We start from the raw sequence: 18,557 nt of genomic DNA on the forward strand, positions 1-18,557 counted from the left end.
TCATCATCTCGTGACGCAAAGGGCCCCAGTTAGATTTCGCCAGTCGTCTCTTTCTTGAGCTTTTAATTCAATACTTTTCCATTCATCATCCTCTATATATATATATATATATATATATATATATATATATATATATATATATATATATATATATATATATATATATATATATATATATATATATATATATATATATATATATATATATATATATATATATATATATATATATATATGTATATACTGTATATCATATAAGAACCCGGGTATAAAAGTATCTAATAAAAGCAATTGAAAATAGACTAAGAAACGGTAAATTTGTGGAGCCGTTACAGAGGTTAAACATCTGCTGTACTGTGCCTGTACAGTTTGAAGGCTCTTTAAATTCATCACGTGTGACGTTTCTACAGCTGTATAGCTATATATAAACCGTTATTCCAGTATTTTTATGTAAGTATAGTCATTAAACAGTCAGTTACTTTAGACTTGCAATCAGAGATATTGTTTTATATATGATAATGTTGAGAATCACACCCTGTAATACAATACAAATTTACCAATCTTGCTAGGAATGAAGCAAACACAGGGTCGATAGTGAGTCTTAGGGTAGGCCAAGGATATAGCACTCTGAGGGGGGGGGGGTTGTCAAAAGGGAGTATAGCCCCCGATTGGTAAGTAGGAAAGGATATGGCTCCTAGGTTAGGAGGTAAGGAGCCTTTGTATATCAGGGGCAGGTTTCCTGCATTCATAGAAAATGGGATTTTTTTCCCATTTTCTTGTCATTCGTAAGACATGGTCATCGTACTACAAATCTGTGTCTGTTTTTCTGCAAACCCTCTACACAAGAACACCACCTAACCTAAACTTTTCCACATAACCAAACTTACAAGCAGTGTTCATACCTACTAAACTAATTTGGGGTCTAACGCCCCTTTGCGACATCCCTTACAATGCTGTATTCTTAGCAAGCCATCTTCATACATACAGGTGGCCGCTATCATACACACACCCAAGATGGTGTTCTTGTGTTTGTTTCTTGTTCAAAATGTTTTCAGTCATAACTTGAGTTTTAAAACCAATTTAGAAAATATGTTTTTTTTTACTAGTATGGGTTTCCTCTAATTATATCAGAATAGTTCAAAATATTTAGAAATACACCAGAAACCCCTCTTAATTTCTTCATTAGGAGTATTGTGCTACAGTAAATATTGACCCACATTTTAATTACCAACCTGTTCCGTCCTAACCAACTATGAAGGCTCCCCAATATTGAAATAAGATAATGGAGTGACCTATTTCAGTTCGACTAAAAGGGTTATAATGGGGGTTTTGGAGTAGTGTACATTTTCCATAGTAAGGACACACTGATGTATGAAATATTAGGTGGGGATATTTTAGGTGAGACCATATCTTTGATTTTTCAAAATGGCATTTAGATTACCCACTTCCATGCTAAGACTGGCCTGTGTCCACTGATCTACAAACACACTGATAAGGCAATTGGGTTTTTATTGTATGAAATTGTTTTATAATTTTGACAAGATTGGGTTACATTTCATTGTATTGGTAGTTTGTAGAACAGCGGACACACACCAACTTGTCCCAGTACCATAGAAGTAACGGGTCGTAGGAGGCCATAACTCTGCTGTTAAGGACACGCTGACGTATCCTAAGTGCCATTTCCAATCTTAACCTGTCATTGTTAGTTGAAACCGTGGCCCCCCTACCAATATGCTATTGTGTCTGATTGCTCCCAGTTGTACATACATTAGTCCTTTAGGTTAGGACCTGGATGGTCATTGATTCCCATCGTAAAGGCCTTGGGGGATTTTATAACTAGGAAAAATACAAAAAAAATTGTGATTTTTACTTGTGCGGAATGCAAACCATCGTCCTTTTGGTAGGGATTCATCAGCTGTCCAACTCCCAACCTAAAAGACTCAGGTTTGTATAGCTTGGAAAAATACAAATTACTTTTAAGATTTTGCAGTTAAGAAAGTGTTTATAGAAATAAAATTATTTTAGAGCCAAATATTGTGCTGCAAGGCAAGAGAGAAACACTTTGGAGTATTTGATTTTTTCCTATTAATTTCTCCTTTGTAAGATTATACTAAAAATTCCGGGTTTGTCTGTTAACCCTTTTACCCCCAGGCTCTTTGGAAATTTCCAACCCTTAACCCCCAAGGGGTTATTTTTTCCCCAGCACAGTTTGCAGTATATATATTTTAAATTGCTCTAACAGCCTTAATTTTTGTCATAGAGAAGTCAGGTGGGTCTCATTCTCTTGGAAAATGCCTGAATTTTCTCAAAAAATTATTAAAAATATGAAAAAAAAAATTTGATAGCATTTTTTTGCAAGGACGTACCGGTACGTCCATGGGGGTAAAGGGATGAGTTTTGTGAAACGTACCAGTACGTCCTTTGGGGGTAAAAGGGTTAAGATTTCCAAAATGTTTTGAACGACTTGACGCGGGGATTCAGAATTCAGTTGTTTTTGGGAAAATACAGTTTGCTTTAGATTTGTCATATTTTTTGTAATAGTTCATTCGGATCTATTCTAGAGAAAACAACAAGAATTCAGGTGTGCTTATGTGAAGCACTTGCCTTCCCAACGTAAAGAAACATTAGAACGCAGCTCCTCCCTAATACTGTCGTAACGAGTTTGCATAGCTCCTACAGATCTTACGGTGGCATTACGTGTTTATTTTTCTTATCAATTTCTTTACTCCCATTTAGTTTTCTTGAAAAACTATATGCATAGAGGCTTTTTTTTTCCATATATTAATACTATCTTTCTCATCGATGTAGTTACATGTAGTTAGCCGATGACAATTGAACGAAAGAAAATTGGACCATTTTCTTTTGTTTAAACATGCAGCTGTAAGACCATTCGCTAGGAGTTTCAGTGGACATTTCTAACATTTTTTTTCTCTTTGATTGGAAGAAATTGGGTAAGCCAACCCTACGTTGAAAATGAAGAAACTGCAATACAGTACAGTAGTTGAGTGATAGGTTTTCTCCTTCAAAAATCCATAACTGCAATATTTTGGCTTTCTGCTCTTGCTCTTGGTGAGCAAATATTGGAACAACACTCTGATATGAGTAACTTGGGAATGTTTCCACGCAACTGTCGACGCAAACATTTTTGGAATGTGTCTACCTGTGCTTGTTATTGTATAGCTGATTTATTTAGCGATATTAGCTGTTCAATAGCTCTTTGTTCCACCACTTTAAACAAACCTTACACTCTTTACATAGCAGCATTATTTCGGCGCGAGCTGAAAATCAGCTGTTGAAACTTTTACGAATTGTAACTACCCTCCGCTAGTTAGCAGAGATGGTTAGCGAGCTCCATGGTCTTTCCTATGATATCGCCTTTTCAAGGGGATGGGGGCAAATGTCACTCAGTTTCTTCCCTCAGATCGTAACTAAGACTCAAATTCCAGCTGGAGCAGATCCTAGATTCAGGCCTTTCTGGGTTTAGAGTCGCCAAACTGTGCGGATAATCCAGATCAGTGATTACTCTGCCTTGTGAGGACGCTGAGGTAATTATTGAAAAGAACCGAGACAGCCCACCCACAAATCAGCATGCTCTTTGTAAGCATAGGGAGAAACAAGGAAGATCACGAAGAACTAGCTATTTTCATGGATCAGGCAGGTGAGTGAGAAAGCCATTCAGTCAGACCACTCTCATTCCAGTTGCCGTCCCCGTACACATGACGTCAGGGGTGTCAACACATCCCTGGCATTTAAGACTAATTTCTCTGTGACGCAGGTGTTACAAGCAAGTGTGTGGAAACGGCAAACTAAGTTCATTACGCACTACCTGCAAGATATAACCCACAGGAACCTAGACACGTTTACCTTAGGTCCTGTGGTGCCTGCACAAAAGGTGGTCAATAAACACCTCGGCTTCCTTGTAGGACAAGCAGCAATTGGTTGAGGGCAGATGTTACCCGCGAGTAAGTCTAGAATGAATGTGTGAGTGACTGTCCACTTCCTATTTCATTCTCCCCTCTCCTGGGGCTCAGCATCCGAGGAACTTCGCAAGCTGACCTCCGCTAACTTCAAGTGGGTGCCATACCCTTTGTGCAACCTGATATATGAATATATATTTGTTTTGCCCCTGTTCTCCAAGCAAGGTGTAGTCGGGCAATGTATAGGTTAAGTGAGAGGCTTAGCTCCAATTTTACGCTTACTGTACCTGGTCAAGCCGCATTACTAAATTCTACGCTTGCATCTATTGTCCAGGCCGTCATCCTATAAGAATCACGAGGTGTCAGGGTGCCCTCTCAACAGCTTGTGCTTAGCACAGTGTCAACTGGGACAATCTCCAGCCTGTTGATTTTAAGGACTTCTACATACCATGGGGTGAGTCTCTTATGTAAAGAGTTTAAGGTTTGTATAGAGTGCGGGAACAAATGACAAATTTGAAATAATTTGTATTTTCCATATCTATACAAACCTTAAGCTTGGAGCTCTTTGCTCGAGTGGTTGTCCATGACCGATCACTCTCCTGATCGCCATCAGTCACTCACCTTATAACTACTCTAGATTGGTCCTCACATGTCAAGATCACAGATTTATGACTCACCTGTTTTAGTGAGGTCTGTCACCCCATCGTATTTTGAGCTATGGATCGTGGTGGCCATACATTTGGGAGAGACTAGATTTTATTCTCTCGTCTTCAGGTCCTGGTTTGAGTATTCTCATTTACTTGCTTTTGAGCCTCCGTCATGGAGTGTTGGGGGTCCTTTTGGTCCTCAGGTTTTACCCCTATGATTTGCTGGAACATTAAGGATCAGGCTTCTTTTGATTCAGATTCTTCCTTGTTTCCTTTACTACTGTCATAGAGCGAGTACTACACGAGTCTCCTCCAGGCGGTGTCGGGCTGAGTGGCCTTGTCAAGACAAGACATGTTTTAATTTTACTTTACAGTGTTTACGCAGAATCAAGTTTGTTGCTCCCCTTTCTTCCAGACTCTGGTCTTCGAAGTTCCACTCATAAGTGTGGATACTGAGAGAAGGAATTTGGTGCTTAATCCAATGTCAATCCTCTCTATTTGCTTTGTTTCTCTTATCATATGGTCCAGGTCTTACTCCGTTCTATATTTGTTTCCTATCAGTCCTCGAAACCGTCTGTCGAGAATGATCGCCTTTTAGTTTACAGAATTCAATTTGAGGTAATTTTATGTGGGTTGAACTTTTGATAGATTTTACATCCAAGAAAGAAAGGCTTATTTTCAATCCTTTTTACATTTATTAATGATTATAGTCAATAGAATGTAAGCTGTCTTTGCCTAGAATCTAGTGTATTCATATTTGAGTAATATGATATTTTAATTATAAAATAAATTTTTGAATATACTTACCCGGTGAATATATAATAGCTGCTGCTCCAGCGGCTCGACAGAAAACACACACAAAAACTCGCGAGCGATCGCTATGAAGGTTGCGGGTGTGCCCACCAGCGCCAACTATCGGCCAGATACCACACATGCATGTAAACAAGCCTTCAATTCTTCTCGTCCCGCTGCGTCTCTATTGGGGAGGAAGGGGGGGCCTTTAATTTATATATTCACCGGGTAAGTATATTCAAAAATTTATTTTATAATTAAAATATAATTTTTAAATATTTAACTTAGCCGGTGAATATATAATAGCTGATTCACACCCAAGGCGGTGGGTAGAGACCAGAGTTAATTAAGTTTACAGCGTATATGCTTAGAGTTTTTGACAGTTATCAATATAACAAAACCCAAATATATACTGTAGGTACCTGGTAAGGAAGTTGACTTAGACGATTACTCTGCCTTGTAAGTCTGTCTTCCTCACGAAGCCCAGCGATCCTCTTAGGATGCTGAAAGACTCCCAGGAGCTGAAGTATCAAGGGTTGCAACCCATACAAACAGGACCTCATCAAACCCCTAATCTGGGCGCTCTCAAGAAATGACTTTGACCACCCGCCAAATCAACCAGGATGCGAAAGGCTTCTTAGCCTTCCGTACAACCCAAAAAAACAATATTTAAAACATTTCAAGAGACAGATTAAAAAGGATATTGGAATTAGGGAAGTGTAGTGGTAGAAACCTCACCCACTACTGCACTCGCTGCAACGAATGGACCCAGTGTGTAGCAGTCCTCGTAAAGAGTCTGGACATCTTTTAAGTAAAATGACGCGAACACTGACTTGCTTCTCCAAAAAGTCGCATCCATGAGAGATCTATTTTGCTTGAAGGCCACGGAGGTTGCTATAGCTCTAACTTCGTGCGTCTTAACCTTAAGCAAACATCGGTCTTTCTCATTCAAGTGAGAATGAGCTTCTCGTATTAAAAATCTGATAAAATATGACAAAGCATTCTTTGACATAGGCAATGATGGTTTCTTAACTGAACACCATAATGCCTCAGATTTACCTCGTAATGACTTAGTACGAGCTAAATAGAACTTAAGAGCTCTAACAGGACATAATACTCTTTCCAGTTCGTTGCCTACGATCTCTGATAAGCAGGGAATATCAAAAGATTTAGGCCAAGGACGAGAAGGCAGTTCATTTTTGGCCAGGAAACCAAGTTGAAGAGAACAAGTGGCTTTTTCTGTAGAAAACCCGACGTTCTTACTGAAGGCATGAAGTTCACTGACTCTTTTAGCCGAGGCCAAGCACACTAGGAAAAGTGTCTTGAGAGTGAGATCCTTCAGGGAGGCTGAATGTAATGGCTCAAATCTGTCTGACATGAGGAACCTTAGGACCACGTCTAAGTTCCATCCAGGAGTTGCCAAACGACGTTCCTTAGAGGTCTCAAAAGACTTAAGGAGATCTTGTAGATCTTTATTGTTGGAAAGATCTAAGCCTCTATGCCGAAAGACCGAAGCCAACATGCTCCTGTAGCCCTTGATCGTGGGAGCTGAAAGGGAGCGAACCTTTCTCAGATGTAAGAGAAAATCAGCGATTTGGGCTACAGAGGTACTGGACGAGGACACAGATGCTGACTTGCACCAGTCTCGAAAGACTTCCCACTTCGACTGGTATACTCTAATGGTAGAAGCTCTCCTCGCTCTTGCAATCGCACTGGCTGCCTCCTTCGAAAAGCCTCGAGCTCTTGAGAGTCTTTCGATAGTCTGAAGGCAGTCAGACGAAGAGCGGGGAGGTTTTGGTGTACATTCTTTACGTGGGGCTGACGTAACAGATCTACCCTTAGAGGAAGACTTATTGGAAAGTCTACCAGCCATCGAAGTACCTCGGTGAACCACACTCTCGCGGGCCAGAAGGGAGCAACCAACGTCAACCTTGTCCCTTCGTGAGAGGCGAACTTCTGCAGTACCTTGTTGACAATCTTTAATGGTGGGAATGCATACAAGTCCAGATGAGACCAATCTAGGAGAAATGCATCTATGTGTATTGCTGCTGGGTCTGGGACTGGAGAGCAATAGATTGGAAGTCTCTTGGTCATCGAGGTTGCAAAGAGGTCTATGGTGGGTTGACCCCAAGTAGCCCAAAGACTCTTGCACACGTCCTTGTGGAGGGTCCATTCCGTAGGAATTACCTGACCCCTCCGACTGAGGCAGTCTGCTAAGACGTTCAAGTCACCCTGGATAAACCTCGTTAACAGGGAGATGCCTCGATCTCTTGACCAAATGAGCAGGTCCCTTGCGATCTCGTACAGCGCGAGGGAGTGGGTGCCTCCTTGCTTGGAGATGTATGCCAAGGCTGTGGTATTGTCGGAGTTGATCTCTACCACTTTGTTTCGAAGGAGACTCTCGAATTTCATCAAGGCCAAGTGGACTGCCAAAAGCTCCTTGCCGTTGATGTGCATGCTCCTCTGACTTGAGGTCCACAGACCTGAGCATTCCCGACCGTCCAGGGTCGCACCCCAACCCAAATCCGACGCGTCTGAGAATAGTACGTGGTTTGGGTTCTGAACTGCTAGGGAAAGTTCCTCTCTCAGACTGATATTGTCGTTCCACCAATTCAGGCATACCTTTACTGGTTCGGAGACCGGGATTGAGACCGTCTATAACGTCTTGTCCTTTTTCCAGTGTAAGGCTAGATGGAACTGGAGAGGTCGAAGGTGTAGCCTTCCTAGCGAGACAAACTGCTCCAGGGATGATAGAGTTCCTACTAGACTCATCCAATTCCTGACTGAGCACCGTTCTCTCTTCAACATCAGTTGGACTTTGAGCAGGGCTTGCTCTATTCGGGTGGCAGACGGAAAAGCCCGAAAAACTGGACTGCGAATCTCCATCCCTAAATACAGTATAGTTTGGGATGGAATCAGCTGGGACTTTTCTAGGTTGACCTAAAGTCCCAATTCCTTGGTCAGATCCAATGTCCAATGAAGATCCTGCAGACAGCGATGACTGGACGAGGCTCTGAGAAGCCAGTCGTCCAAGTACAGGGAGGCTTGGATTCCCGATAAATGGAGAAACTTTGCTACATTCCTCATAAGCCTCGTAAACACGAGAGGAGCAGGACTTAGGCCAAAGCACAGGGCTCGAAACTGGTATACCACATTTTTGAAAACAAACCTCAGAAACGGTTGGGAATCTGGGTGTATAGGGATGTGGAAGTACGCGTCTCTTAGGTCGAGAGAGACCATCCAGTCTCCCTTTCTGACCGCTGCTAAGACTGATTTCGTGGTCTCCATGGTGAACTTTGTCTTCGTAACAAAGACGTTGAGTGCTCTGACGTCTAGCACCGGTCTCCAACCTCCTGTCTTCTTCGGGACTAGGAAGAGACGGTTGTAAAACCCCGGTGATTGAAGGTCCGAGACTTTCACCACCGCTCCCTTCTCTAGCAATAGAGACACTTCTAGGTTTAGGGCTTGTCTCTTTGACTCCTCTCGGTACCTGGGAGAGAGGTCGATGGGGGAAGTCGCTAGAGGAGGTTTGCGTACAAATGGAATTTTGTACCCCTCTCTGAGCAACTGAACAGACTGTTGGTCTGCGCCCCTCTTCTCCCAGGCCTGCCAGAAGCTCTTCAATCTGGCTCCTACTGCTGTCTGAGGCTGTGGGCAGTCAGACTCTGCCACGTGAGTACTTGGCTCCTCTCTTCTTTCCTCTCTTTCCCTCGGCACGAGTACTTCCCCTGCTGGGAGCTCTGCCACGAAAGGGCGGAATAAATCTGGACGCCGGAGTGTCGATCCTGGGTCTAGCAAAAAAGGATGTAGAAGGAGTCCCTTTGCGAGCAGAGGACGCCACCAAGTCATGGGTGTCCTTCTGCACAAGTGAAGAAGCTATGTCCTTAACCAATTGTTGCGGGAACAAAAACTTTGATAAGGGAGCAAAGAGCAGTTCTGATCTCTGACAGGGAGTAACTCCTGCCGAAAGAAAAGAGCAAAGGGACTCTCGCTTCTTTAATACTCCCGACGTAAAAGAGGAGGCGAGCTCATTGGAACCATCGCGGATGGCTTTATCCATACAGGACATAATCAGTAAGGAGACATCTCTATCAGCCGATGAGATTTTCCTACTTAAGGCTCCCAAAGACCAGTCAAGGAAGTTGAAAACTTCAAAGGCTCTGTATACGCCTTTCAGCAGATGGTCAAGGTCCGAGGAGGACCAACTAATCTTCGAGCGTCTCATGGCTAGGCGGCGGGGAGAGTCTACGAGGCTTGAGAAGTCACCCTGGGCAGAGGCAGGGACTCCCAAGCGAGAACTTCTCCCGTGGCATACCAGACGCTCGATCTAGACGAGAGCTTTGACGGAGGGAAGGCAAAGGCCATCTTCCCCAAACTCCTCCTGGTTTCCAACCAGTCGCCTAAAAGTCGTAAAGCTCTCTTGGAAGAGCGAGAGAGCACTAGCTTTGTAAAGGCTGGCATGTTAGCAGGTAAGCCTAGAGCAAACTCAAACGGTGGTGAACGAGGAGCAACAGTGACGAAGTGATCGGGAAAAAGCTCCTTGAAAATTAACATGACTTTCTTAAAGTCCATTGATGGAGGAACCGTTCTAGGTTCGTCTACATCCGAAGGATGATCATCATGATGAGGGTCAGCAACTTCCTCATCTGAAGGATCCTCATCTGACAACTGCTGAGTAACAAGCAAAGGGGTTGGCAATGCTTGACACGCAGAGTCCACAAGCACTGGTGCATTAGTAGCAGTCCAGGACGCTACGTCATGTAACTGCTTAACAGCCTGTGAACTGTCAACAACAACAGGAGCGGGAGGACGCTCGACGTCAACTCGAGACTGTTTTGACTGCCTAGACTGAGCAGTCAAAACAACTCTAGACTGCGGCGGTTGACGCTCAGCGTCAAAACAAGTCAACTCCGCTGGTTGGCGAACGTCCTGAACGTCAACAAGAGCATCAGGAAGTGGCTGAACGTCCATATGCGGCTGAAAGTCAACACGTGACTGCATCGAGTGAGGCTCTACAAAGCGTGACTGACGTGACTTAGCTACGCCAACGTCAACAGGACGAGCAAAGGCTCGTTTGGGCGGCTGAAGGCCAGGATCTCGATGAGTTAAGCGGCGAGGATCATCGCGAACCTTATCGGCAGAATAGTCTTCCATAAGGGAGGCGAGCTTAATCTGCATGACTTGCAGTACAACCCATTTAGGATCAACGGGAATGGGTGCGGTAAACGACGGGGTTAACGTCTGAGATGGCACAACCTTGCCTACACCAAGACTCTCTGAGCCTGTGTAACATTGTTGCTTAGGCGGCGAGCAGTCTTCCGATGACTGCAAAGGGTCAGAGCTGTCCCAATGGCTACAGCCAGGACGCTGGACCTGTCCTGAAGGGACCGACTTTCGCTTAAGGGGCCTAGAAACCTTGCTCCACGGTTTCTTATGCGAAAAGCCTTCGGATGACGAGGAGAAAATGGTCTCTCTCGTCTTATGGTAGGGGCGATCTTGGTGAGACACGCCTGATACCATAGAGGGAACGTCTGTTCGCTGATCAAGGCCTCTCGAACCCATAAGTCGTACGACATTACTTCTCCCCTGGACTTGGGAGCTTGCAAGAGGTCTCGGACTAGGTGAACGACAGGCACGAACAGACGAACCCTCGGTCGCAACACTGTTCACAACACTTTGCGCACTAATCACTTTCCCACGATTTTCCGCTGTGGCACTCTGACACTTAAGCTCTTTAACGTCAGCCATGAGTTGATTACGATCTGTTGCTAACGATTCAACTCTTTCACCAAGGCATGAATGGCACGTAACATGTCTCGCATCGATGGTTCCTGAGTGCCAGTAGGGGGTTCAGGCACAACCACTACAGGGGAAGGATTAGGTTCAGGGGCATGTGGAGAGGAAAAATCTACTGACCTAGAGGAACTCCTCCTTACCCTATCTCTCTCTAGCTTACGAGAATACTTGTCGTATTCGAGCCAATCGAATTCCGAAAGGCCCACGCATTCCTCACACCGATCTCCTAATTGACAGGTTTTACCCCGACAATTAGAACACACAGTATGTGGGTCGAGAGAGGCCTTTGGAAGACGCCTATTGCAATCCCTAGCATTACACTTACGAAATCTAGGGGCTTGTGAAGCGTCAGCCATTTTGAATTAGTCAAAGAAAGTCCTAAAAAACAATCCAAGTCATCAACAATTAAATCTGTCCAATAAAGAGTTCAAGAGTTTAAGTTGAGGAAAAACACCTGCACTGCGAAAACTCAAACCAAAATGAAGTACTTCACCAAATATGTTGAGAAAACTCCAGGTTATACAGCGAGTATTGATACGTCTTGTCGTCAAGGTTGACAGAGAAGAATTGAAGGCTTGTTTACATGCATGTGTGGTATCTGGCCGATAGTTGGCGCTGGTGGGCACACCCGCAACCTTCATAGCGATCGCTCGCGAGTTTTTGTGTGTGTTTTCTGTCGAGCCGCTGGAGCAGCAGCTATTATATATTCACCGGCTAAGTTAAATATTTAAAAAATAAGAGTACAGTAATGATAATAATGATGATGGTTTGTTAATACCTGTATTACCTGCCCCTTTCTGTGTGGGGATACCTAAACTTGATGAAAGGGTTTGTGTATCGCCATGATTAGCAATGCTGTACTAGTCAGGGCCACCATACTAGGTTGGTTTGCTGTGAGAAATCAGACGTGTCTCTTCCACTATGACCAATTCGCATTGGCCAGCATAGTGATGAAAATGGCCAAACCCCAGACATGGCTAAATACATGTCTGAGGTCTTTTTCATGCAGTTGACCAGAGACAACTGTATTTGAGTGCTGTTGTTGTTGTATAGCTCTTATGAAAGTCAGTTTTATATGGGGATAAAGTGCAAAGTCAATTGAGCACACTTGGTATTTTGAACATAACTATTTGTAGGTCTCTATTCATTCTTAGGTTATTGGTGTTAGATAACTTGTTCTATTATCATTATTACATTATTATTATTATTATTATTATTATTATTATTAATATTATTATTATTATCATCAGCTAAGCTACAACCTTAGCTGGAAAGGCAGGAGGCTATAAGGCTAAGGGCTCCAACAGGGGAATTAGCCCAGTGAGGAAAGGAAATAAGGAAAATCAACTACAAGGGAAGTAATAACAATTAGAATATTTCAAGATATATAACAATAAATTAGATTATACATAAACTATAAAAAAAACAAAACAAGAAGAGAGACAAGATAGAATAGCATACCCGAGTGTACCCTCAAACAAAAGAACTCTACCTCAAGGCAGTGGAAGACCATGGTACAGAGTGTATGGCACTACCAAAGTAAGACTAGAGAACATAGTTTGATTTTGGAGTGTCCTTCTGCAAGAAGAGCTGCTTACCATAGATAAGAGTCTCTTCTATCCTTACCAAGAGGAATTGAGCCTCTGAACAATTATATTGCAGTACATAACCCCTTAAGTGAATAAGATTGTTTTGTGTATAAGGTCAGAGGAGATTTTGGAAAGGATAGGCCAGAGTGTTTGGTGTATGTGTAGGCAAAGAAAAAAATGAGCCATAACTAGACTTAGGGATCCAATGTAGTGCTGTCTGGCTAGTCAAAGGATCCAATAACCCTCTTGCAGTAGTATCGCAACGTGTAACTGGTGCCCTGGCCAATCTACTACCTACCTATCAAGTTAATCTACTACAAAGTGTTTGTCCTAAGTTGGATTTGTCGAAAAAGAAAAAAGAGGCTATTGTTCTCTAGTTTTGGGTAGTGCCATAGCCTCTGTATCATGGTTTTCCACTATCTCGAGTTAGTTTTCTCTTGCATGAGGGTATACTCAGGCACACTATTCTATCTGGTTCCTTACTTCCTTTCCTCACTGGGCAATTTTCCCTGTCAAAGTCCTTTGGTTTATAGCATCTTGCTTTTCCAAATAGGGTTGTAGCTTAGTAAGTGATAATAATGATAATAATAGTAATTAAGGTACCTTACACATATATGAGCTCATTATACTGTAAATTATTGAATTTTTGCAGGTATCTGGATATTACCCTGGACAAATCATGCAGTCAACAATACTGGATAAGGGCCTCCCATTCAAGAGGCCTCCCCCACACGAAGCCTCCCATTCAAGAGGCCTCCCGTTCAAGAGGCCTCCCCCACACGAAGCCTCCCATTCAAGAGGCCTCCCGTTCAAGAGGCCTCCCCCACAAGAAGCCTTCCATTCAAGAGGCCTCCCCCACAAGAAGCCTCCCATTCAAGAGGCCTCCCATTCAAGAGGCCTCCCCCACAAGAAGCCTCCCATTCAAGAGGCCTCCCCCACAAGGAGACTTCTCCACGAGAAGACTCCCCCACAAGAAGACTTCCCCGCATGAGGATTTCCCAATGAGTACTTCCCCCACATGAGTACTTCCCAACAAGAGGAATCCTTCTTAAGAGGACTTCCCCCACAGGAGGACTTCCCCCACAAGAGGACTTCCCCCACAAGAGGACTTCCCCCACAAGAGGACTCCACGAAATACAATAAGGTAAACCAGGCATTAATGTTGATATGTTTGTCAGTACACATTTTTAAATATTTAACTTAGCCGGTGAATATATAGCTGCAACTCTGTTGCTCGACAGACAAACTGTACAGAAAAAAACTCGCCAGCGATCGCTATACAGGTTGCGGGTGTGCCCAACAGCGCCATCTGTCGGCCAGATACCAAGCTCTATGTAAACAAAGACTCAATTTTCTCTCTGTCGACGTGTCGACAAGACATACTTTACTCGCTGTTGAAACCTGGGGTTTTTCCCATCATCTTTGGTGAAGTACTATATTCTGGTTTGAGCTTTCGCAGTGCAGGTGTTTTATCTTCATCTTAAATCTTGAACTCGTTTTGGATAGATTTAATTATGGTGACAAAGAGAGTATGGACTTTCTTTCACTTTTAAATGGCCGACCCTTCCCTTAGACGGAAGTGTGTTTAGGCTTTTAGTAATTATCTTATCACGTTATAAATTAATTATAGATTTTCCTCTATATATTTTATATCTCTCCGCCTTTATTAGGCCTCTTCGATTAACTTTCCATTTATTATAAACATATAAAAATGAATTTTAATGTTTTGTTTATATGCGACCTTTCCTGAGAGTAGGCGGTCCTAACTTGGAAACCGAAGTTTAACAACGTTGAGCCCTTTGCAATCGTAAATAGCTTTTAAAGAGCTAATGATTTAAAACCTTTTAAATAAATATTTTATGAAAGAATTTCTTTGAATAGTCTTCGTACTGTTTTCAAAGATGAACTAACGTTTAGTTTATTTATACTACGCAGTTTGCGCTCTATCGTTACGATAGAGAGAGAGAGTATCACGGTTTCACTTTGCAGAAAGAGTAAATCGATTCTGACGTTTTGTTCATTATTCTTTCAAAGCTTAAATGTTTTAAATTCTTTTTTAAAGGAACTTTTTAATTGAAAAACCTTTCAGTTTTTTCCTTTGGTCAAATAACATGTTTTTTTGACGAAATGTAATTGGGCTCTTCTGTTAGGTGCGAAATCAAGAGAGAAAGAGAGAGAGAGATAGAGACGGAGGGAGAGAGAGGAGAGAAAACGTTCCGTTCAAGCGGGTAACGTTGTTCTCGAGTTACTCTCGTCCCTAGTCTCTGTACGGGGAGAAAGGATAAAACGTTTTTAGTTTTTTTTATTCTCGTCCCCAGGCTATGTGTGGTGAGAGATTGAAAACGTAGTTTATATGAACTAGTGTTTAGTCTCTTCCCCAGCCACTGAATTTTTTATCTTAAAATATGTTTTCTGTTTTTTGCTGGTATTAATGAGCTTGCATTATACGACTGATTTCGCCATTACTACCTTTTGATGAAGGGTAGAATTGCGTGCTTCAGGTAGAAATCAGTAAAAGTTTCGATTTCAGTGAAATAAGTGCAAAACAGAAAATCGAAGTGATAAAGTGATATTGCGCAAAGTGTTACAGTGTTGCGTCCGAGGGTTCGTCTGTTCGTGCCTGTCGTTCACCTAGTCCGGGACCTCTTGCAAGCTCCCAAACAGGGGAGAAGTAATGTCGAACGACTTATGGGTTCGAGAGGCCTTGATCAACGAACAGACGTTTCCCTCTATGGTATCGGGTGTATCTTACCAAGATCTCCCCTACCATATGACGAGAGAGACGTTTTTTCTCCTCGTCATCCGAAGGCTTTTTGCATAAGAAACCTGTCACAAGGTTTCGAAGCCCTTAAGCGAAAGTCAGTCCTTTCAGGACAGGTCCAGCGTCCTGGTTACAGCCATTAGGACAGCTCTGACCCTATGCAGTCATCGGATAACTGCTCGCCGCCTAACAAATGCGTAACACAGACTCCGAGAGTCTTTTTTGTTGGCAAAGTGTTGCGGTCACAGACGTTACCCTCGTCTCTTACCACAACCATTTCCATTGATCCTTAATGGGTTGTACGGCAAGACATGCAGAATATGCTTGCCTCCCTTATGGAAGACTATTCTGCCGATTAGTCCGTTGAGTCTAGCCGTTTATCTCATCGATATCCTGGCTTTCAGCCAACCTAACGTTCCTTTGTGCTTCCTGTTGACGTTGGCGTAGCTAAGTCACGTCAGTCAGGTTGTTTAGAACCACACTCGATGCGGTCTCGTGTGGATTTTCAGCCGCATTTGGACGTTAGGCCACTTGCTGATGCTCCTGTTGACGTTCAAGACGTTCGCTAACAATCGGAGTTGACTTGTTTTGACGCTGTGCGTCAACCTCCGCATTCTAGAGTTGTTTTGACTGCTCAGTCTAGGCAGTCAAAGCAGTCTTGAGTGGACGCTGTGCGTCCTCACGCACCTGTTGTGGTTGACAGTTCAGTTGTTGACAGTTCACAGACTGTCAAGCAGTTACATGACGTTGCGTCCTGGTCCGCTACTAATGCACCAGTGAGTGTGGACTCTGCTTGTAAAGCATTGCCACCACGGTAGGTCTCTCCCTTGCTTGAGACTCGGCTTTTATCAGACAAGGTTCCTGTAGATGAGGAAGTTGCTGTTCCCCCTCCTACTGATATTCCCTTGAGGACTCTGTCAGATGGAGAGGAGCCTAAAGCTGCTTAGCCCTCTATGGACTTTAATTAAATCATGATGATTTTTTTTTAAGGATCTTTGTCCGGATCTTTTTGTAACTGCTGCTCCTCGTTCGCCTAAACGTCAGAGCTTACACTAGGCCTAGCTACTTCGAAGCCGTTGTTTATAAGCTAGTGCTCTCTCGCTCTCCTAGAGAGCTTTACGTTTGCTAGGCGACTGGTTTATCACCAGGAGGAGTTTGGGGGATACAGCCTTTGCTTTCCCTTCTTTTAAACTGGCTTATAGAGCGAGAGTCTGATATGACACGAGAGAAGTTCTCGGCTTGGGAGTTCATGCCTCTGCCCAGATAGACTTCTCAAATCTCGTAGACTCTCCCTGGCGCCTGGCCAGGAGACGCTCCAAGTTTTTTACAGGTCAACTTCACAGCTGTTTTCGAGCCTTTGAAGTTTTGCTGTACAATTATGTCATGCATAAACAAGGCTTTCAGGGATGGAAAGCGGTACCGCCTCAGTCGCTAACCCCGTCTGTTGCCGCACCTGCTCCCGTAGACCCTAAATGGGCTTTGCTGCAAGACATGCAGTCCAAGCTTGCGTCCTTGATAGAGGACTTTAATGCGGAGAAGGTTGCTGCCGAACCTTCTGGCCAACAACCTTCCAACCGGTCGGTTGTGCGTCCTGTTGACGCTGAGGTAACCTTCTCGCGTCTGCCAGTTGAGGTGGTTCCTCCACCAATGCGACCGAGTGTGGGTTGCCAGCCGCACGTTGACGTTAAGCGACGCTCGTAGGTGGTTGTTGACGTTCAGGATGTTCAACAATCAGCAGAGGTGACTTGTTTTGACGCAGTGCGTCAACCTCAGCAACCCGGTATGGTGTTGACTGCACAACCCAGACGGTGTAGACAGTCTCGGGTGGACGCTGTGCTTCCTCGCGCACCCATGGTTGTTGACAGTTCACAGACTGTGCAGCAGTTCCATGATGTTGCGTCCGGCTCCGTCACGCATGCACCAGTGCGACCGGACTCAGCGAGCCAGACGTTACCCACTCCGTTGCCGTTTCCTCATCAGTTTTCGGATGAGGAACTATCTGATGAGGACGTTGCAGAACAACAAGACGATCAGCCCCCAGAATAGATCAAGCCCTGCTATCCATCCAGAAGATGCTGAAGAAGGAACGCTGCTCAGTCAGGCTGTGGATGAGTCTGGTAGGGACGCTGTCATCCGTGGAACAATTTGTGTCACTAGGAAGACTACACCTCCGTCCTCTTCAATACCATCTGGCTTTTCACTGGAAAAAGGACAAGACGCTAGAAGCGGTCTCGATCCCGATTTCCGAAAAGATAAAGTCTTGTCTGACTTGGTGGAAGGACAATATCAACCTAAGAGAGGGTCTTCCCCTGGCTGTTCAGACTCCCAACCACGTTCTCTTCTCGGACGCATCGGACGTGGGCTGGGGCGCGACACTAGACGGTCGGGAATGCTCAGGACTGTGGAACTCGAGTCAGAGGAGCATGCATATCAACTGCAAGGAGCTGTTGGCAGTACATCTGGCCTTGAAAAGCTTCAAGTCTCTCCTTCGAGGCAAAGTGGTGGAAGTAAACTCAGACAACACCACGGCCTTGGCGTACATCTCCAAACAAGGAGGTACCCACTCACTGACGTTGTACGAGATCGCAAGGGACCTGCTCATCTGGTCAAAAGGTCAAGACATCTCCCTAGTAACGAGGTTCATCCTAGGCTACTTGAATGTCATAGCAGATTGTCTCAGTCGGAAAGGGCAAGTAATTCCAACAGAATGGACCCTCCACAAGGATGTGTGCAAGAGACTTTCGGCCACTTGGGGCCAACCAACCATAGATCTCTTTGCAACCTCGCTGACCAAGAGGCTTCCAATCTATTGGTCCCCAGTCCCGGACCCAGCAGCAATACATATAGATGCCTTCCTCCTAGATTGGTCACATCTGGATCTCTACGCATTCCCACCGTTCAAGATTGTCAACAAGGTACTGCAGAAGTTCGCCTCTCACGAAGGAACAAGGTTGACGTTAGTTGCTCCCCTCTGGCCCGCGAGAGAATGGTTCACCGAGGTACTTCGATGGCTAGTAGACGTTCCCAGAAGTCTTCCTATAAGGGTGGACCTTCT

At 44.1% G+C, this 18,557-nt stretch overlaps 1 long non-coding RNA gene across 1 annotated transcript in view; it reads left to right on the forward strand.

The window, feature by feature from the left end:
* Positions 1-356: 356 nt before the first annotated feature.
* The window catches only part of LOC137641950 (uncharacterized), a 48,014-nt gene continuing 29,813 nt past the window's right edge, over positions 357-18,557 (forward strand). The window contains exons 1-2 of the long non-coding RNA XR_011044606.1: positions 357-450; positions 13,394-13,885. This is a non-coding gene — a long non-coding RNA (uncharacterized lncRNA). The remainder of the gene's footprint in view (positions 451-13,393; positions 13,886-18,557) is intronic.

This window comes from Palaemon carinicauda, chromosome 6 (genome assembly GCF_036898095.1).
Source record: "Palaemon carinicauda isolate YSFRI2023 chromosome 6, ASM3689809v2, whole genome shotgun sequence".
NCBI classification, from domain to species: Eukaryota; Metazoa; Arthropoda; class Malacostraca; order Decapoda; family Palaemonidae; genus Palaemon; species Palaemon carinicauda.